Source organism: Ranitomeya variabilis, chromosome 2, assembly GCF_051348905.1.
Source record: "Ranitomeya variabilis isolate aRanVar5 chromosome 2, aRanVar5.hap1, whole genome shotgun sequence".
Classification (NCBI taxonomy): domain Eukaryota; kingdom Metazoa; phylum Chordata; class Amphibia; order Anura; family Dendrobatidae; genus Ranitomeya; species Ranitomeya variabilis.
Genome location: NC_135233.1, coordinates 1,057,612,908 through 1,057,636,206, shown reverse-complemented (window position 1 = coordinate 1,057,636,206; position 23,299 = coordinate 1,057,612,908).

The window sequence follows — 23,299 nt, the reverse complement described above, 5'->3', positions numbered from 1 at the left end:
TTTGTGGCACAATATATTTTTGTAAGTTTTGCATAAACATTATAGGAACATATTAGTTAGGCCATGATTACAATAATATGTGTTCACCACAGACCCCTACTTACCCGAATCAGGCCTGCAGCCAATCACTGTGCTCGCCGACTCTGCCCAAAATGGTGGCATGAGTTGTTCGAGGCTGTTGAGCTCCTTTTATGGCTACAGCGCTGACAGCGTGACATCAGCACTGCAGACCGTAGGAGTAGTGGCAAAGACTCAGCGCCGGACCTGGGGAGCGTGAATAAAGTAGTTTTTTTTTTCTTTAAACAACCTCCAGTAGGGTGACAGGAGTTTTTCCAAAACTGGAAAAACCCTTTAAAGTCCCCTGTTGTCCAAGCAGAGAGATATTTTAAATTATTTTGTTATCCTAGGACCCTTATAGCAAGTGGAAATTTTCAAAACTTGACAAACCCCTTAAAGCAGCCATCAGTAAGGTTCCAACCAGGATACGTTATTAAGAATACATTCAGCTACAGTACTATACAGAATATCAGGAATTTATTTTCTTATTATCTATCAGTTAAACGACTATTACGGTAATGCCTTTATGTCTCCGCTCAATGGGCGTCATTCTCAGTACTAGGCCCATCCCCATTGTAGTCTCTGCTCCTCTGATGAGTACACTGGCCCTAGTGCGGGTCACCGTTATTTTCCACTAGGCCGCTAGTCCTAAATAAGCGAGTCACTGTGTATACAGTGTGCTCGTCGCACTGGCCGTCTCTGTTCCCTGAAGCATGGTGTCAACCCACACCTTATAATGTACATCTACACTGGATGTACCGGCCCACAGTATCGGTCCTCTGATACAGCCGGCTTGTCTCCCTAGCCTGGTTCGGATCTGGTCTTCTACTTTAATGAAACCCCAATTACAAAAATGATTTCTAACCAAAAATACACACAATTAAGTAAGAAAAAAAATATTCCCAAAAGCTACTACGTTGGAAAAAAAACATTGTAAACAACCTGTCCTGTGCTCATTCCCATCTGGAAAAAGCTGACTGTTGGCTAGAGCTGGAGAGAAGACATTGGTAACATGCGGTGGTGACTTCTGTGACAGTCATATACAGTAGTTTCTGGTAGCAGGAGCGAAGTGCCATGAGGCAGAGCCCGGTCTGTAAGTGTAGGAACTACAAGATACGGGAGATACCTAAGAACTGTTCTTATTACCTCTTGAAGTGTTGGAGGAGAATATGTGCCAGATATGAACTTTTGTAACGTTCTCTAATGCTGCAATTTTAACTCCATTTTTACATTCCATTAATTCCGCACATTCCCATCCTTTGTTTGTAGCTTACAAAGTGCACATGTGAGAAATGGCAGAGGGAATATCTATGGTTTTGATATATTGGTGACTCTGTGATAGAGAAAATAACCCCATAAAAGCTAATATGGCTGACAGGAAGTAATAGAGAGTGAATAGTGGAGCTTTCAGGAGGTAGGCTGCATAAAGAGCTTCACTCTACACACCTCCAGTGGCAGATTTGTTTTTCTACTTAAACTCATATTGGTTGAAATCCAGCTTTTTTCTATTGTTCTATGCGTTACATTTGCCAAAGCTTCTGGTTAACACTGTAAACATGGACTTTGTGTCATGTTAACTTAAGCCTATGCCTCTTAGCAAATATATTGCATGTGTTGTGGAAACATAGATCAGCATCAAGTCTTAATGGCATCAACAGATCCAGAACTGGAATGCAACTCAGAATCATGAAGAAACAATATACTATACTCTCCCAGCTGATATGGAACATGCATGAATGTGTTCAGCCATTGCATAAACTCAAAAATACTGGAACTTAATGAGGACCTTCTGGAATATACAGACCCGATGTTGGAATACTTGGATGAACGAGGAAAATAAAAAAAAGGATGTTTATAGATGTCAGCTTCAAGTGAACTAAACCTTCAGTCGCACCTTCTATCCAGTTTCTTATGCTGAAGAAAAAAAATAGCTTGGGGCCAGGTGCCAACCAATGGTCCAGTAAGTGAAAATATGAAGCCGCTAAAGTGGTGGATGGCAATGTGTGAGGACCATGTAGGTGGCTGAACTAATGTGGTGTTAGAGTAAGAAAGGATTTAATGTTTCGTAGGCCTGTCAAATCTCAGTCTGGCAGCACTCACAAGAACTGTATAGAAAATGTAAACTTTTGAAGGATTTGATTAAGTGTCTTTTACTTATTATGCAGTTATAAATTAAGGTATTTGCTATTGTGTATGTGTAAGAGGACACGATGGCACCTATGAAGAGCTCCTGCGTGATGTGTCATAAGTGTGGGAAGGCTGGCATCTACTGGTTAGATGGGATCATGCGAAGCCGGCACCAGAAGAACTGAAAGGGGAAAAAGTCCAACTGCTGAACCAGGTCTGGTGTCTTGGATGACCGAGTTCCTGAATATAAAAACCTGCATGCCAAACCACAGGGGACATTGGCTCCAAGAGAGTGTAAGGTGCATACATGCACAGGAGAAGACACTGCAGCCAGAGTCAGAAGGCACTGACAAGCCACCCCCCTGCAGGACCCGGAAGGACCCCGCAGCCATCTTGGATCTGGGGGCCTGCAGGGAGGAGACCCTCAGAACAACATGATCACATCACGTTGTTCTGAGGGTCTCAGGGAAGCACGCAGGGAGCCTCCTCCCTGTGCGATGCTTCTCTATGGCACTGGAACGCTGCAATCTTGTTTAAACACAGTGTTCCGGGGGTTAAGTGCGGGTAGCGGTCCTGGCACATAGTACCAGGTGTCAGCTGTGATAATCAGCTGACACCCGGCCACGATCGGCCGCGCTCCCCCTGTGAGCACAGCTGATCGCATGTGACATACTATTCCGTCCATGGGAATTAGGGCCCATAGAATAGTACGGAAGAGTACGTCGGAAGGCAGAAAGGGGTTAATGAACCTATGACCTTAAAGGGTTTTCCCACAAAAAACGTTAATTTTAAAGTTGATTTTAATCAATATTTCTTATAATAATAACAATTTCCACAATTGGATGTGTATAAATTAAATGTTCCTGTGCTGAGATAATCTTATAAATGTGTCCCTGCTGTGTACTTTGTAATGGCCATGTCTGACCGTGCAGGATCAAGGTCTGATCATATCACATCTCATTGGCAGGGGGTAAGCACAAGAGATTATACAGACATAACAGCCTGGGATCACAGCTGATTCTTTTAGTGAGATAAAACATTTCCCTGCCTGTTTTTAAAAATGTTTTACCTCAGAGAAAGAATCATCTGTGATCCCGTGCTGTAATGTCTGTATACCCTTTTGCTTCCTCCCCTGCCCAAGAGATGTGGTATGATCAGACCATGTCCCTGCATGGTCAGACACAGCCATTACACAGTACACAGCAGGGACACATTTATAAGATTATCTCAGCACAGGAACATATTATTTAAACATATCCAACTGGGGAAATTATTATTATTCTAATGTCTATTAATTAAAATTAACTTTGTTCATGGGAAAACTCCTTTAATGACTGAAGGCCCAGGCAAGTCTTAATCTACTGCTGATCCATGATGCTGCCACGTTGTAGTGAGTACCATGCCCATTCAGGCTCAGTTTTCCAATGTCCATCAATGGCTGACACACCACAATGCACCCCCATAGTCCTCCATATAGTATAATGCTTCCCATAGTCCTCCATATAGTATACTGCACAGTCCATAGTCATCCATATAGTAAAATGCACAGTATATAGTCATCCATTAAATAGCTCTGCTGTAAAACTCAACTCTGCTACAACTATACAAAGAAGCCCAGCTATATCCATGGCTTTATGTATGTCTGAGATTATCTGTCCAACAAATTATCTCTCTGTGTTCTAATTCTTTACAGTTCCCATGATGGTGGAAGCAGTGACATCATAAACAAAATTCACCGGCAGCCAAGATATGCAATGCAAAAATAATCTGCTGAATTTGGAAAATAAATTATATTAATAACTGACATCAAAGGCACTGTTTAAAAAGATTTATACAGTTCAAATGAAAAAAACATAGATATTTAAAAATAATAATGTTGAGACATCTAAAATGTTTTCAAATAGCTAATTCTTCCAGTGTTTTCAAGAAATTTTTTACCCGAGATTCACCGGGAGTACAACCCCAGTTTCCTCATCAAGATAAAAGAATTTTTTTAAAAGTGACCATCATTTTAATTTATATTTAATAAATCAATAGTAATAGTTTGTAATATACCTTATCAGAGAAATCTGCCTCTTTTGTTCTTTATCCCTGAATTCTGGGATAAAAGCTGTTATTCTGTGAAGACAAATTACTGCGAAAGGAGGTGACAGTTGGTGCTTATAAGATTCTATGTAGAGGGGAGGAGCTAGAGGCCGACACAGATATTCTGCTGCAAGTTCTCCTAAAACAACAGTTACATTTCAACTTTTTTTGTCCATAGATTTACATTATTGTTTTAGGAGAATTTTCAGCAGGATGTATGTCTCTGCCTCTAGTGCCTTCCTCCTCCTCCTTCTCCCCTCGTCATAGAATTTTATGAGCACCAGCTAGCATCTCCTATCCCAGTAATGTGAAAATCTGTCTAAAATGAATACAGATTGTATCTGTAAATTGTAATATCAATCCATGAGGAGAAAGAAATGGCTTTCTATGATAAGATATAATAAAAAGTTGGTTAATTACTTTCATATATACTATTTTTTCTTGAATTAAGAATAATTAGAAAATTAAGAAAACAATGGTTATGCTTTAAAGTATCATCCGATAATATTCATTAAAAAAAATTAACATAGAAGATAACAATGGTCCAGTTATCTTAAAATAAAAGTAGGTCAGTATATATAAAGGTACGTGTATATACTGTAAGAGCTAACCATCAATGTTCAGAGAAATAATGTAGAATTGGGTGGAAGGAGGGTCAGATTAAGGAATATGAAAGGCCTGTCTAAATAGATGAGTTTTCAGATCATGCTTAATACTATAGAATTGTAACAGATCAACGTGTGCACAACCCGGGAAGGTGCACGGGTAGGTTCCCAAACCGTTTATCACAAGTAATACAAAACCCGGCACTCAACTTTGTGGTAAGAAGGAGTAGATAATTTATTGTATCCCAAGACAATAAACGTTTCTGTCACACAAAAGGACCTTCGTCAGTAATGTATACTGGGATAGAGAGTGAGTACAGGTGGCTATATAGCCTGCCAAATAGTACCTCGAGTGTCACGCTGGATAACGAAGGAGAAGAGATTTCAGCCTGTAGGGCAGCTGGCATCGCGGTGTCCACTGCTGTATAGAATTAACTTGATCATGTTACATGCGTGTCCTAGATCTGGATTGTGTTCCCCTCCCTCTGGTTCACTGAACTCCGTTGTCCTCCATATTGGGCTTTGCAGGTGCCCCGGCATGATCTCATGTTATCATCTGCATGGACCTACAGTATATAAGGCCTACCAAGACACACGTTTGTCTTGGTATTAAATCTCTGAGCTTTTGAGTGCACCACAACGTGTTCTTGGTCTCTCAGGACCTCTGCTATGTGTCCATCTGTGGCATCTAGGACGTCTCTTGTCCACTTGCAGCTTCCAGGACTTCTGCTATGTGTCTCCTGCCTGCCTGTGGCTTCCAGTACCTCTGCTATCTATCTATGGTCTCCCTGATGTCTCTGATTTGCCTGCGGCTTCTAGTAACTCTGCTACCTGTTTCCTGCATGCATCACCCACCTGCTACATCGACACTAGTAGCCCGTGTTCCCATCTGTACCTTGGACTTCGAGGATCCACCTCACCTAGTAAGCCTTTGAAATATTGTCTGGGATAGTACATTCCAGAGAAGTGGTGCAGCATGAGAAAAGTCTTGGACATTGTAGGGGAAGGTTCAGATTATGGAGGAGTTAGTATTAGATTGTTGGCAGAATGTTGGGTGTAACAATGCTGCCGGCATCACTGCATGGCCTCCCATCCCTCACACACCATCTTACCCACTGTTCCAGATCATGTTGTGATTTCAGTCTGCTGCTGGCTCCATGTTCTGTGCCTCTTGCTTTCTGCCTGCTCTATGCTTCCTGGCTGTGTGTAGGGGGGCAGTGCCAGAACTTTCTGGTTCTTATGGAATCAGGGTGCACCTGTCTAATGTGTTCCTGACCAATTACCAAGAGGCCTCTAGTTTTTAGGGCAGCTCCACCCTGTGGAACTTGCCTATGCAATGTGTTAGCTCAGTTAGTGTCTTGCTACTGAGCTGCCAGGTCTTGCTATGTGTTCCTCTCTCTCTGGAGGCTCTACTCCTAGCTTTGCTTGGTACTTCTCTGTCTGCTCTCCAGGAGGCTGTACATCCTGGTTTCTGTGTCTTTGTTCTAGCCTTGCTTTGTACCTGTGTATTCTCTGGTCCCTGTGTCCTTGGTCTTGTACCTTGTCTTGCACCGTTACCTTGTCTGAACTTTGTCCTACCTTTGTCTGATAGTCTCCTTGTCTGTGGTTACTTTCCCTGATGTGTCTTTCCTTTTGTTCTCTCTGAACCACTTTTCTGCCTCTACTCCGCACTCCTGTGGTTCTGCTCCGTTCCACTCTACTTCGCTCCTGCTACTGCAAAACCTCTTGCTGCATCTCCTCTTCGCATACCTTGCGGTTCTGCTCTGCTTAGCTCCTGCTGCAGAACCTCTTGCTGCAGCTCCTCTCCTCATACCTTGCGGTTCCGCTCTGCTTAGCTCCTGCTGCAGAACTTCTTGCTGCAGATCCTCTCTGCATACCTTGCGGTTCTGCTCTGCTTAGCTCCTGTTGTTGCAGAACTTCTTGCTGCAGCTCCTCTCTGCATACCTTGTGGTTCCGCTCTGCTTAGCTCCTGTTGCAGAACTTCTTGCTGCAGATCCTCTCTGCGTACCTTGCGGTTCTGCTCTGCTTAGCTCCTGTTGTTGCAGAGCTTCTTGCTGCAGCTCCTCTCCGCATACCTTGCGGTTCCGCTCTGATTCGCTGCTGCAGAACCTCTTGCTGCAGCTCCTCTCCGCACACCTTGCGGTTCCGCTCTGCTTAGCTCCTGCTGCAGAACCTATTGCTGCAGCTCCTCTCCGCATACCTTGTGGTTCCGCTCTGCTTAGCTCCTGCTGCAGAACCTATTGATGCAGCTCCTCTCTGCATACCTTGCGTTTCTGCTCTGCTCAGCTCCTGTTGTTGCAGAACTTCTTGCTGCAGCTCCTCTCCGCATACCTTGCAGTTCCGCTCTGCTTAGATCCTGTTGCACAACCTCTTGCTGCAGCTCCTCTCCGCATACCTTGCAGTTCCGCTCTGCTTAGATCCTGTTGCACAACCTCTTGCTGCAGCTCCTCTCCGCATACCTTGCAGTTCCGCTCTGCTTAGATCCTGTTGCACAACCTCTTGCTGCAGCTCCTCTCCGCATACCTTGCGGTTCCGCTCTGCTTAGCTCCTGCTGCTGCAGAACCTCTTGCTTCAGCTCCTCTCCGCATACCTTGTGGTTCCCCTCTGCTTAGCTCCTGTTGCAGAACCTCTTGCTGCAGCTCCTCTCTGCATACTTTGTGGTTCAGCTTTGCTCACCAGCCTCTCTGCTACTCATACCTGTTCTAGTGTGCCATCTCCCCAAGTGAAATGAGCAGCCACAGCCAGACACCACCCTGGAGTGGCATCTGGCAGCTGCCTGCCGCACGAGCCTGACCTCACCATTAGAGGCTCCAGTGAAAACCAAGGCAGCTGTCCTAGTCACTCCCCTTTCAGGGTAGTCTGGTTTGTGGCACAGTGGGGCCATAACCCTCTAGCTGACGCCCCCCAGTCAGGGCATGAGCGTGACATTGGGCATTGGTAGAGCTGATTTTTTTTCTCTTACGTAGTTGTATTTTAGCAGACACAATTAGGGCTTACCATCGTTCCTATGTAGTTTTGGATTTAGGTCATCATAGTTCTTTCCTCCGTTTCAGAATTTATAACATATCTTTAGTACAGTTGAGCAGTTAATAGCCACAGGACCAGAACACAACCTAGGTGCAACTTCATATTAGTAGGCCATACACATGGGAAGAGGTGTTGGGGATGTCGTCAATAGTAGCAGGTTCTCATTGCTCTAGTGGCCACAGCATTGCAAATCTTTTTGCTTAACTCTTTGGCAAACTACTGAAAATATATCAGTAGAGGTTTTCTCTTTGAGAGGCCACCATTAGGTTATAACAGGTGAAGTATTCAGACAGTTATTGTTATATGAAAAGTCTTCCTAATTGTAGCGCCCCCACTGCCGCAGGGCCGAGGGGTACCCGGTACCGGGTCTCTGAGTCTCTGTTCTGGGGTTGTCACGGTGGCTAGACCCGGTCCGTGACCCTGCTGAGGGGCGTACAATAAAGGTGGAGGTATGGTGATGATGTTATGGTGCAGTGCAGGTCGCAGTAAATAACGAAGACACCAGGTTGCAGTCTCTTTACCTCTTTACTGATGAATTCAGGGTCCTCAGTCCGGAATACGCTGTCAACAGGGCTGTCTGAGACCGGTCGGTCCGAAAGCACATCCGGAGTTCCCTTAACAGGTGGGAATCAGTGTCTACCTTCTAGTGCCTATGTGTTGTAGTCCTTCCCTGCTGAGCTCCCGGGATAGTCCTCACAACTGGTTCTGTCTCTCTCCGATGTTCATTCTCTCTGTCCCCCAGATGGTGTGGTAGGACGCACCCGTATGATGGGGTAGGCCTGGAGTTCTTCCGGGACCCTAGAGTCGCCCCTCTCCCACAGCTGCCTCCGTTGTCTGCTTAGGTGATTTGTGTGAGACAGCCAACCTATAATTGGCTGCCCTGCCGTGGTTTGCAGTAGTACTTAGAGTCTCTTACTTGCTCGGCGTTCCGGCCACCGACTGTTTGCGCCTCAGAAGGATGTTGCCTCGGTCTAACAGCACGACTCCTTCTGGTCCTAATTCCTCTTTACTGTATTCCCGTTGTTCACTGGTTAGTTCTGCTCTTAGGAGTCTGCCAGGATCCCATCCCTGACAGGTCCTCTCACTAGCTCTTCCCAGTTACTTCTCTCCCAGTCTTCCTGTCCAACCCCCAGTTTTACCAGAGTGTGAGGAGTGGCCTACTAGATAGAACCACCCCTCCTGGTGGCCGGAGTGTGAAGTGTAGTGTGATTGTTACCTGGTCAGAGAAACTCCTTTAGTGCAATCAGACGTAACATCACTCCCCTAGTGGCAGAGCGACGTTACTGCAACGACCAGGACTCTGGGGCGCTGCACTAACATAAGCCATAGAAGCCTAAAACTTCTTCGGAATTGGCATAGGTCATCTATACATAATGACTAGTTGTTGTCCTTTTGTAGGCAACATTCTTGTATTGGACCTAATTGAAATGTCTCCTTATCTTCTTATAAACATTTGGATCTTTAAGTACATTTTGCAATAGCAATGCAGCTAGATTATGCTTCACAATGACACCCCATCACTTGTGGGTAGCGGAGTAACAACTGCGGTCCAGCGGCTCCAGCAGAAACCTCAACTAGCTAATCAGAGGCCAGCAGCTAACATTGGCATGCATCTGATGGGGTGCATGGCAGTGATGTCACACGTTCCCGTTGCACTCCGAAGTCAGCTGCTAGCTTCACAAGAGGATGTGCACGGCGCGGGAGCAAAGGGAAGATGAGTATTTACTAAAAAAAAACTAAAAAATCAGTGGCCATACTAGTATATGGATGACTACGGGGTGCATTATACTTTATGGATAACTATGTGGGTGCGGTATACTTTATGGATAACTATGGGGGGTGCATTATACTTTATGGATGACTATGGGGGTGCATTATACTTTATGAATGACTGTTGAGGTGCATTATACTTTATGGATGACTATGGGTTGCCTTTAGGAACCACATTTAATATTATAAGCAATATACATGAACTAGCCCTTTAGGGAACCAACTATGCTTCTTTTAGCTTCTTTTTTAGAACCTGTGAGCCTAGAGCTTTATTATAGAGAGTGGACAGCTTCAAAACAAATAAACATGTAACTTCTTTTAGCACCTTCACAGTTTTTGTACTGTGAAGCAGTGGATTTAACAAATGACTGAACATGTGCATAGCAAAGTCATTTTTACATTGCTGTGCATTATGTTCATTTTTTGCTGCGCTTTTTCAGGGGGGTTCAAGGCGGAATCCACCTGAAAAAGATGTCGTGTGCACATACCCTACGTTTTTATGACCCCGTCAAAAATTACATGCTCTCTAGCGGAAATCATTTCAGGAAACGCTCCTTCTCTGGGAAGTTTGAGGACTTTTTCATGAATCATTTCCAAAAAGTGAGCCTGAAGAGGTTTTTTTAAGTGTTTTTGAAGAGTTTTTTTTTCCTGAAGCATTTTGCAGTATTTTGAATGTACATTGTCTAGTTTGAAGCATTTTCCATCAGAAGACATCTCATAGAAATTATATACACTCTCTTTTTTTCCCATCAGGCATTTTTCAAAATCTGAAGGTGAAGAAAAATGCTCAAAAGCCTAAACAGATGATCAACAACGTGGTTTTAAAAGAACCAATATGAAGAGTCTTTCAAGTGTTTTTTTAGCTATTTTTCAGACATCTTTTGGAGCGGACCTGTTCCAAAAGACTCCTCAAAAAACTCTTTGTGCATATACCCTCAATATCCAAAATCTATGACAACAAAACACTCGTGACTCCTAAACCGGTCTATTTATTTTCCACTGCCTTCAATAAATGTATTCATTAGATAATTTCTTGCCGGCCTCTCACCACAGGCTCCAATGTAAATCATCTGCTGTTGGTTAGTCGACATGTTGCACATTGAACATATTAATTTTTATTTATAATGTGTATTGCTATTTGGTGTAATCCCACAGTAGCTGGAAGAACAGCACTTCAGAAACCTTGTCATGTTCAATTTGTCTCAAGTATTACCATGTACGTGAGACTCCCCTTACATCACTCGTGAAGAGCGTTTCAGAAGATCTTGCCATCAACCACCTCCAATGTTGTTCCATTTCTAGTAGAGTTTACGCACAATTCTTCCCGAAACACATAGTTCTTTTATTATTAGTTTTTGGTTGTTTCCCTCAGTTACCTAAGTAACCATTTTAGATTTTAATCAGGAGCTTATGAAATCCACCGCATGCATGTGTAGCAGCATTATTCCAAAATAACATGAACATTCCTTTAAGTACTTCTGTCTCTAATGATGTGTCTGTCTATCGAGAGTTGACCAAAAGTGTATTTTGGTATATTTTTGTTATAGTGTTCCTCTCTTCAATTTACGTTTATGAGCATTTCTATTTGACTTTTGATATCTGTGTTGGTGCCTTCTTTTTGACCACCACTAGCCATGCCAATTTCACTTTTTCTATGGTGATATACAATCATGGCTAAAAGTGCTGGCTCCCTTGAAATTGTTCCGGAAAATGAAGTATTTCTCCCAGAAAATTATTGCAATTACACATGTTTTGTTATAAACATGTTTATTTCCTTTGTGTGTATTGGAACAACACAAAAAATCTGAAGAAAAAAATGGCAATTTGGACAAAATTCCATACAAAACCCCCAAAATGGGCAGGACAAAATTGTTGGCACGCTCAACTTAATATTTGGTTGTACACCCTTTGGAATAAATAACTGCAATAACTCGCTTCCTATAACCATCAACAAGCTTCTTACACCTCTCACCTGGAATATTGGACCACTCTTTTGCAAACTGTTCCAGGTCTAATATTTGAAGGCACCTTCTCTCAACAGCAATTTTTAGATCTGAAATGTTCAATGGGATTTAGACCCAGACTCTTTTCTGGCCACTTCAGAACTCCCCAGCACTTTGTTTCCATCCATTTCTGGGTGCTTCTTGAAGTATTTTTTGGGGTCATTGCCCTGCTGGAAGACCCATGACCTAGGACACAAACCCAGCTTTCTGACACTGGACACTACATTGCGACCCAAAATCCTTTGGTAATCTTCAGATTTCAAGATTCCTTGCACACAGTTAAGTCACCCTGTGCCAGAAGCAGCAAAACAACCCCAAACATCTTTGAACCTCCATCATATTTGGCTGTAGGTACTGTGTTCTTTTCTTTGTAGGCCTCATTCCATTTCCGGTAAACAGTAGAATGTTGTGCTTTACCAAGCAGCTCTATCTTGGTCTCATCTGTCCACAAGGCTCTTTCCCAGAAGGATTTTGGCTTACTCACATATATTTTGGCAAACGGCAGTCTAGCTTTTTTATGTCTCCGCGTCAGCAGTGGGGTCTTCCTGGGTCTCCTGCCATAGTGTTTCACTTCATTCAAATGTTGAAAGATAGTTTGCACTGACACTGATGAACCCTGAGCCTGCAGGACAGCTTGAATTTCTTTAAAACTTGATTGGGGCTGCTTATTCACTATCTAGACTATCCTGCGTTGCAACCTTTCATCAAATTTTCTCTGTCGTCCACGGAGATTAGCTACAGTGCCATGGTTTGTAAACTTCTTGATTATGTTGCACACGTGGACAAAGGAACATCAAGATCTCTGGAGATGGACTTGTAACCTTGAGATTGTTGATATTTTTAACAGTTTGGTTCTCAAGTCATCAGACAGTTCTCCTCTTCTCTTTCTGTTCTCCATGTTTAGTCTGGCATACACAGACACATAATGCAAAGATTGAGTCAACTTCTCCCCTTTTTAGCTTTTAGGGGTTATTTTCATATTGGTCACACCTGTTACTTGCCACAGGTGAGCTTGAACGAGTATCAAATGCTTGAAACAAAGTTGTTTATCCACAATTTTGGAAAAATGCCAACAATTTTGTTCAGCCCATTTTTGAGGTTTTATATGAAATTATGTTCAATTCGTCTCTTTTTCTCTGTTATTTTTGTGTTATTCCAATACACACAAAGGAAATAAACATGTGTATATAATAATTTTCTGGGAAAAATACTTCATTTTCTGGAAGTGACTGTATATGTCTAGAAGCATGTCTGTTATGACCCCAGTGGACAGGGTCTCAGAGGAACGTGTAAGTCTGCAAGATACAAAAATCCAGCTCATAGGGCTGTGGTAACTGGGTTGACCAAATAGCTACTCCTAATGCCAACACTAGAAGTAGCCGGGGATCATGCCTACGGAGATCGCTAGATGACTCGCGCCAGCCGGAGAATCTAACTACCCCTAGGAGAAGAAAACAAAGACCTCTCTTGCCTCCAGAGAAAGGGACCCCAAAGCAAGATACAAGCCCCCCACAAATAATAACGGTGAGGTAAGAGGAAATGACAAACACAGAAATGAACCAGGTTCAGCAAAGAGAGGCCAGCTTACTAATAGCAGAATATAGCAAGATAACTTATCTGGTCAACAAAAACCCTATAAAAATCCACGCTGGAGATTCAAGAACCCCCGAACCGTCTAACGGTCCGGGGGGAGAACACCAGCCCCCTAGAGCTTCCAGCAAAGGTCAGGATACAGATAGGAACAAGCTGGACAAAAATACCAAACCAAACCAAAGCAAAAAGCAAAGAAGCAGACTTAGCTTGAAAAACAGGAACCAGGATCAGAGGACAAGAGCACAACAGATTAGCTCTGATTTCAACGATGCCAGGCATTGAACTGAAGGTCCAGGGAGCTTATATAGCAACGCCCCTGAACTAACGGCCCAGGTGAGGATATAGGAAAAGACAGACGCTCCAGAGTCAAATCACTAATGACCACTAGAGGGAGCAAAAAGCAAAATCACAACAGTACCCCCCCCTTAGTGAGGGGTCACCGAACCCTCACCACGACCACCAGGGCGATCAGGATGAGCGGCGTGAAAGGCACGAACTAAATCGCCCGCATGAACATCAGAGGCGACCACCCAGGAATTATCTTCCTGACCATAGCCCTTCCACTTGACCAGGTACTGAAGCCTCCGCCTGGAGAGACGAGAATCCAAGATCTTCTCCACCACGTACTCCAACTCGCCCTCAACCAACACCGGAGCAGGAGGCTCAGCAGAAGGAACCACAGGCACAACGTACCGCCGCAACAAGGACCTATGAAACACGTTGTGGATAGCAAACGACACAGGAAGATCCAGGCGAAAGGATACAGGATTAAGAATTTCCAATATCTTGTAAGGACCAATAAAACGAGGTTTAAATTTGGGAGAGGAAACCTTCATAGGAACAAAGCGGGAAGAAAGCCACACCAAATCCCCAACACGTAGTCGGGGACCCACACCGCGGCGGCGGTTGGCAAAGCGCTGAGCCCTCTCCTGTGACAACTTCAAGTTGTCCACCACAAGATTCCAGATCCGCTGCAACCTATCCACCACAGAATCCACCCCAGGGCAGTCAGAAGGTTCCACATGACCCGAAGAAAAACGAGGGTGGAAACCAGAGTTGCAGAAAAACGGCGAAACCAAGGTGGCGGAACTAGCCCGATTATTAAGGGCAAACTCAGCTAACGGCAAGAAGGTCACCCAATCGTCCTGATCAGCAGAGACAAAACACCTCAAATAAGCCTCCAAAGTCTGATTAGTTCGCTCCGTCTGTCCATTAGTCTGAGGATGGAAAGCAGACGAAAATGACAAGTCAATGCCCATCCTACTACAAAAGGATCGCCAGAATCTGGAAACGAACTGGGATCCTCTGTCTGACACAATATTCTCAGGGATGCCATGCAAACGAACCACGTTCTGGAAAAACACAGGAACCAGATCGGAAGAGGAAGGCAGTTTAGGCAAAGGAACCAAATGGACCATCTTGGAGAAGCGATCACATATCACCCAGATAACAGACATGCCCTGAGACACCGGAAGATCAGAAATGAAATCCATGGAGATATGTGTCCAAGGTCTCTTAGGGACAGGCAAGGGCAAGAGCAACCCGCTGGCACGAGAACAGCAAGGCTTAGCTCGAGCACAAGTCCCACAGGACTGTACAAATGACCGCACATCCCTAGACAAGGAAGGCCACCAACAGGATCTGGCCACCAGATCTCTGGTGCCAAAAATTCCTGCGTGACCTGCCAACACCGAGGAATGAACCTCGGAAATGACTCTGCTGGTCCACTTATCAGGCACAAACAGTCTGTCAGGTGGACAAGAATCAGGCCTATCAGCCTGAAATCTCTGCAACACACGTCGCAGATCAGGAGAAATAGCTGACAAGATAATACCATCCTTAAGAATACCAACAGGTTCAGCGACTCCAGGAGCATCAGGCACAAAGCTCCTGGAAAGAGCATCGGCCTTCACATTCTTTGAACCTGGTAAATACGAGACAACAAAGTCAAAACGGGAGAAAAACAATGACCAGCGGGCCTGTCTAGGATTCAGGCGTTTAGCAGACTCGAGATACATCAGATTTTTGTGATCAGTCAAGACCACCACACGATGCTTAGCACCCTCGAGCCAATGACGCCACTCCTCAAATGCCCATTTCATGGCCAACAACTCCCGATTGCCCACATCATAATTTCGCTCCGCAGGCGAAAACTTCCTAGAGAAAAAGGCGCAAGGTCTCATAACAGAGCAACCAGGGCCTCTCTGCGACAAAACGGCCCCTGCTCCAATCTCTGAAGCATCCACCTCAACTTGAAAGGGAAGCGAGACATCAGGCTGGCACAAAACAGGCGCCGAAGTAAACCGACGTTTCAACTCCTGGAAAGCCTCCACGGCAGCAGGAGCCCAATTAACCACATCGGAGCCCTTCTTGGTCATATCCGTCAAAGGTTTCACAATGCTAGAAAAGTTAGCGATAAAACGACGGTAGAAGTTAGCGAAACCCAAGAACTTCTGAAGACTCTTAACTGACGAGGACTGAGTCCAATCAAGAATAGCTCGGACCTTGACTGGGTCCATCTCCACAGCAGAAGGGGAAAAAATGAACCCCAAAAAGGGAACCTTCTGTACACCAAAAAGACACTTTGAGCCCTTGACAAACAAAGAATTTTCACGCAAAATTTTAAAGACCATCCTGACCTGCTCCACATGCGAGTCCCAATTATCAGAAAAAAACAGAATATCATCCAGATAAACGATCAGAAATTTATCCAGATAGTTCCGGAAAATGTCATGCATAAAGGACTGAAAAACTGAAGGGGCATTAGAGAGCCCAAAAGGCATCACCAAGTACTCAAAATGACCTTCGGGCGTATTGAATGCGGTTTTCCATTCATCCCCTTGCTTAATGCGCACAAGGTTGTACGCACCACGAAGGTCTATCTTGGTAAACCACTTGGCACCTTTAATCCGGGCAAACAAGTCAGACAACAGCGGCAAAGGATACTGAAATTTGACAGTGATCTTATTTAAAAGCCGATAGTCAATACAAGGCCTCAAAGATCCGTCCTTTTTAGCCACAAAAAAGAATCCCGCACCAAGAGGGGAAGAAGACGGGCGGATGTGTCCTTTCTCCAGAGACTCCTTGATATATGAACGCATAGCGGTATGTTCAGGTATCGACAGATTAAACAGTCTTCCCTTAGGAAATTTACTGCCTGGAATCAAATCTATTGCACAGTCACATTCCCTATGAGGAGGCAATGCACTGGACCTGGACTCGCTAAAGACATCCTGATAATCAGTCAAGTACTCCGGAACTTCCGAAGGCGTAGAAGAAGCAATAGACACAGGCAGGGAATCCTCATGAATACCACGACAGCCCCAACTAGACACTGACATAGCCTTCCAGTCAAGGACTGGATTATGGGTCTGTAACCATGGCAGCCCCAAAACAACCAAATCATGCATTTTATGTAGAACGAGAAAACGTATCACCTCGCGGTGTTCAGGAGTCATGCACATGGTAACCTGTGTCCAATACTGCGGTTTATTTTCTGCTAATGGCGTAGCATCAATACCCCTAAGAGGGATAGGATTTTCTAATGGTTCAAGAATAAAACCACAGCGCTTAGCAAATGAGAGATCCATAAGACTCAGGGCAGCACCTGAATCTACAAACGCCATGACAGGATAAGATGACAGTGAGCAAATCAAAGTTACAGACAGAATAAACTTAGGATGCAAATTACCAACGGTGACAGGACTAACAACCTTAGATATACGTTTGGAGCATGCTGAGACAACATGTGTAGAATCACCACAGTAGTAGCACAAGCCATTCCGGCGTCTATGAATTTTCCTCTCATTTCTAGTCAGGATTCTATCACATTGCATCAAATCAGGTGTCCGTTCAGACAACACCATGAGGGAATTTGCGGTTTTTCTATCACATTGCATCACATCAGGTGTCTGTTCAGACAACATGAGGGAATTTGCGGTTTTGCGCTCCCGCAACCGCCGGTCAATTTGAATAGCCAGGGACATGGTATCATTCAGACCTGTGGGAATGGGAAAACCCACCATAACATTCTTAATGGCCTCAGAAAGGCCATTTCTAAAATTAGCGGCCAGTGCACACTCGTTCCAATGTGTCAGCACGGACCATTTCCGAAATTTTTGGCAATACACCTCAGCCTCGTCCTGGCCCTGAGACATAGCCAGCAAGGCTTTCTCTGCCTGAATCTCAAGATTGGGTTCCTCATAAAGTAAACCGAGCGCCAGAAAAAACGCATCAATATCAGCCAATGCCGGATCTCCTGGCGCCAACGAAAAAGCCCAATCCTGAGGGTCACCCCGTAAGAATGAAATAACAATTTTTACTTGTTGAGCAGAGTCTCCAGACGAACAAGGTTTCAGGGACAAAAATAATTTACAATTATTCCTGAAATTCCTAAACTTAAATCCGTCTCCTGAAAACAGTTCAGGAATCGGAATCTTGGGTTCAGACCTAGGATTTCTGGTAACATAATCTTGTATACCCTGCACACGAGCGGCAAGCTGGTCCACACTTGTAATCAAGGTCTGGACATTCATGTCTGCAGCAAGCTTAAGCCACTCTGAGGTAAAGGGGAAAAGAAAAAAAAAAATGAGAGAGGGAAAAAAAAAACTCAAAATTTTCTTTCTTATAATCCCACTTCTGCAATGCATTAAACATTTAATACTGGCCTGGCATACTGTTATGACCCCAGTGGACAGGGTCTCAGAGGAACGTGTAAGTCTGCAAGATACAAAAATCCAGCTCATAGGGCTGTGGTAACTGGGTTGACCAAATAGCTACTCCTAATGCCAACACTAGAAGTAGCCGGGGATCATGCCTACGGAGATCGCTAGATGACTCGCGCCAGCCGGAGAATCTAACTACCCCTAGGAGAAGAAAACAAAGACCTCTCTTGCCTCCAGAGAAAGGGACCCCAAAGCAAGATACAAGCCCCCCACAAATAATAATGGTGAGGTAAGAGGAAATGACAAACACAGAAATGAACCAGGTTCAGCAAAGAGAGGCCAGCTTACTAATAGCAGAATATAGCAAGATAACTTATCTGGTCAACAAAAACCCTATAAAAATCCACGCTGGAGATTCAAGAACCCCCGAACCGTCTAACGGTCCGGGGGGAGAACACCAGCCCCCTAGAGCTTCCAGCAAAGGTCAGGATACAGATAGGAACAAGCTGGACAAAAATACCAAACAAAACAAAAGCAAAAAGCAAAGAAGCAGACTTAGCTTGAAAAACAGGAACCAGGATCAGAGGACAAGAGCACAACAGATTAGCTCTGATTTCAACGATGCCAGGCATTGAACTGAAGGTCCAGGGAGCTTATATAGCAACGCCCCTGAACTAACGGCCCAGGTGAGGATATAGGAAAAGACAGACGCTCCAGAGTCAAATCACTAATGACCACTAGAGGGAGCAAAAAGCAAAATCACAACACATGTCCTATCAACTTCTAATTTCATTTGTTGTTCCATCTCTTCTCTATAGATGGTCATTGGCATCTGTTGTACATTTATACTTTTTGCTTTTTGTGTTGCTCTTTTGATTTACCCCATGAGCTGGTTTCTTTCACTTTTGATTTTTGTTATGGTGCTTCATTTCTTTTATGTACACCCATGATCTATTCATCTATCAATTTGTCCTAGGGAGCCTGTCCACTAGAGTGTAAAGTATGTCCATAAGATTTTCCTTTGTACTTCTGCCCTACAACATCCCATCAACATCTGATTATAGTCTATGGTCTTTTTTATATGGCTTCCCTTTCACTTTTGTTGTTTGTTCTGTGGTTCCTCTCATCCAAATGTCAATGAACATATTGATATATCTGTTTTTTATTATTATTATTATTATTATTATTATTATTATTATTATTTATAAAGCACCATTCTGTTTTGTTCTTTATGTTAGCATGTTCCTTCCAGTTTTTATGTTTATTTTTATACATATTGTTTTGTTCCCTGTGTGGATGCCACTCCACTCTTGATTTTTCCTATATCAGCTCCTCCACAATATATATGTCCATGAATTTATACTATTGACTTTTGATTTTGGCAATGGTTCTCCTTCTTTTGAATCAATGTCAATGGGGACACATATTAATTTTATTATGGTGATATTTTTCTTTTCTGTTTATTTCGTACATCATGTTCCCTGACATGTTGTACCTCTCACTTGTGTATGCTATTAAAAATGTCCATTCCATTTGTAAATTTTGCTATAGTGTTCATCTCTTTTATGTTTACGATAAGCTTTTAGCTCAACCTTTAAGTTTGCTATGGTGCATTCTGCCCTGAATGTATCATCACCTATATAGGCTAGCAAGCATGCACCTTATATGCTGTTAGCCTTTATCCTACTCACCAATAAATGCCCCTAAATGGTCACTGACATATCAACAAATTGTTATGTACATATTCCCTTCCCCTTATACTTATTTTCTTCCCCTTTAAATAATTGTTTATTCTGAAAATCTGCTAAGTATTAAAAGATATACTACCAGCCCACTGAGGGGTGAGATTACTTTGCCTATTAACATTTATGAAGAGAAAAACAAAAAAGTGCTGATATTCCTTTAATAAGTGTTTATCCCACTCCCAAAGCAGAATTCCCAGCTACACTGGTCTGTACTGATGTATAATGACCTTCATGCTGCTGCAGCTTCTGAACATGTGCTACATAGAGACAGGAGAGAGGAGAGAAAGGTGGTGGTGGTGCTGCTGCTTTCTAATAAGTATTTAGCCCACCCCTCAGATCAGGATTCACAGCTACACTGCTCTGTATGGATGTACAAGTTCCTTTATATTATTACAGCTTCTGAAAATGTGCTAGATAGAGACAGGAGATAGGAAAGAAAGGTGGTGCTGCTGCTTTCTAATAAGTGTTTCTCCCAGCCACAGAACAGGATTCCCAGCAACAGTGCTCAGTACTGATGTATAATGTTCTTAATGCTGCTACCGCTTCTGAGCTGTATAAAGATAGGAGTTTCTACATAAAGACTGAAGAGCAGGGATACATAATGTCCGAGTGTGCTTTATATAGGCGATATTATAACAGCTAGTCTACATCCACTTGGTCAAAGATAACTGAAAATTAGAGATAAAAGCTGCAAAGAGCAAAACTGGTGAAAGATGCAGGATACAAATCATATAATGACTACAAATAGTGTTATTCCTAATGCACACATGACAGCTTGTTTTTGAAAATTCACCTGAAACAACAGGTACAGTTGCGTATGCCAATAAACTAATTTTCCTTCTTATATCACTGTATGTCCTACGTTTGCACTGATGCCTACTTTCTTGTATGTATGTCCAGTTTTTATTTTCTAAGGTGCTTCTTTAATTGTACGGTATAAATGCTCATGAATGTTGAACGTAAAGTGATAGTCCAGGTAAAAGCTTAAAAGCATCTGTGGGCACAAGTTGAAGTGCCCAACATGTGAGTAAACTTTTGGGATTGGCTTGCCACCTAACCTCCAGCCAATACCTAGATTTTGTCATTTGCCTGGAATATCACTTTAAACCACTATTTTAATATCTGTCCTAAACACAAATTCTTCATTATTTCTTGTGCATGATTTGTGTTTTTTGCTTTATCGCAGAAGACAGTAATTTTTTATGTGTTTCCTATCTGTTGTAAAACATACTTCGTATTTTCCTAGCCCGGCAGTGTCCACTATTTTTGATATAAAGAAGGCCTGCATGCAGCCTCCCCAGACAGCTTTTGTTAGGATATCTCTGAGACATCACAATAAAATTGCTTGGAAGACCATCTGCACACAGAAACAAACATCACAGGCGTAATTAATTTGTTTTACGACTTTATGACAGGAAACATAAAATATCAAATAAAAGGTTAATTGGAAGTATCTGAATTCGGCTTTGACTGAGAACAAACTGCTTTGCAGAAAGTTAAGGCATCCATGTAAGAGGAAAAAAAATCCTATAAAATAGAGCGTTCATTTTTTATTTCAACCACCCACTCACTCCATTTTTACTGATTCTGTGCATTCCGACAAAACAATCAGGTCAAGTTACTACAAACTATGGTTAAACTTTAATAATTTTCTTCACTGTTATCAGTGTGTAATATCTCACTTTGCCAAAAACCTATAATTTTAGAACAAACAAGCATTTTGCATGTCCAGTGTGCTGTTTCCTACATTTATCTGCCAAGAATGTCCCATGTAGCATCATGGGTAATGAAACCATAATTATGTTTTTGAAAAGATCTTCTGTAGTGTAACGTCCATTGCTAGATCAGCGGAATGAGCTTAAAGGGCAAGTGAACTCGGATCATCTTTTTTTTATATAAAGGCAACAATGAAGACATAGGGAGGCCATGACTTAGTGATGTTCCTCTGGGGCTCTACCGTTTTCCCTCTATTATGCCTCGCAGAAAGGGAAGACTACGCACCAACTCTACTTTTTTTTAACATCCTCCCATTATTCCCGTGACCTTCACAGATTCTTACCTTCCCCTTGCTCTTCAGGGCTTCTTCTGACATGGCAAGTGAACTTGGATCATCTTTTTTTATATAAAGGCAACAATGAAGACATAGGGAGGCCATGACTTAGTGATGTTCCTCTGGGGCTCTACCGTTTCCCTCTATTATGCCTCGAAGAAAGGGAAGACTACGCACCAACTCCACTTTTTTTTAACATCCTCCCATTATTCTCGTGACCTTCACAGATTCTTACCTTCCCCTTGCTCTTCAGGGCTTCTTCTGATATGGAAGACATGACTTCTCCGAAGTCTCTACCAGTGCTGACACATGTGTCAAGGTTTTCAAGCTCCTTGGCGGGGTTGTCTCCTGCCCAATTGACCCATACCAAGATCCTCTTTCCCTGACCTTACAGCACGTGCACAATTATTAGGCAAGTGAGTATTTTGACCATATCATAATTTTAATGAAGATTTTCCAATTCCAAGCTGTATAAATGTGAATGCTTATTGGATGAAGCAGAATTATTAAACAGCTTGGCAAAATGGGCCAAAAAACAAATTTCGCTGGCTCTGAAAAATTAAAAAATTATTAAAACTCTTACAGAAGGATGCATCTCACTTAAAATTGCTAAGATATTGGGGAACAAACACAGAACCATCAAAAGTTTAGTTGCAAATAGTCAACAGGGTTGCAAAAAAATGTGTTGAGAAAAACAAGATGCACAATGACTTACAAAGATTTGACAATAATCAATTGTGACAGGAAGCTCTCATATTACAGAATGGCAACCTCCCTAGAGCACCTAGAATTACAAGGTGTTCAGTGCTCAGGAAAGCTGAACCCGACCACCACTGAGCAAGACACAGGAGGGTAAATGTTAAGACTGGGCCAAGAAATACCTAATGACAGGTTGTTCAAAGGATTTATGGGTTGATGAGACAAGAGTGACTCTTGCAGGACCATATGGATGGGCCCATGACTGGATCAGTAATGGGAACAAAGCTCCACTTCTACTCAGACACCGGCAAGGTGGAGGTGGGTAGTGCTATAAGCTGGTATTATTAAAAATTAGCTGGTTGGACCTTTTCAGACCTTTTCTCTATTGTTGGTTTGTGCTTTGGTGTGATAGATGTTTTCTGTTATCCCTGTTTTGTCTTTGTGTCTTGCTTACCTTATTTTTCTGTCCCATGCCTCATGGGGTGGGGAAGGGCACAGATAAGGGTTTACCAGGAACATAGAAAGGTCAGAGACCCGGGCCTCTCTACCTTCAAGGTTACCCCCAGGACAAAGATAGTTAGGGTCCCAATTCCAGGGACAGTTTGAGGCCCCTCTCCCTTACCGAAGACTGTCACAGCATGACATCCATATAGTTTACCGTGGTTTTTGTTATATTTCGGTGGTATATAAAACTTAAAAAAACTTCCAAAAATTTTTATGGATTCAATTAGTCTTCCATACAGTTTAACGCTCTTCTTGTTACTTATACGCTGGTATAAAACTTAAAAAAATGTCAAATTTTCATGGATTCAATTGTTCATCCATATAGTTTAAAGGGAACCTGTCACCCCCCTCAGGCGTTTGTAGCTAAAAG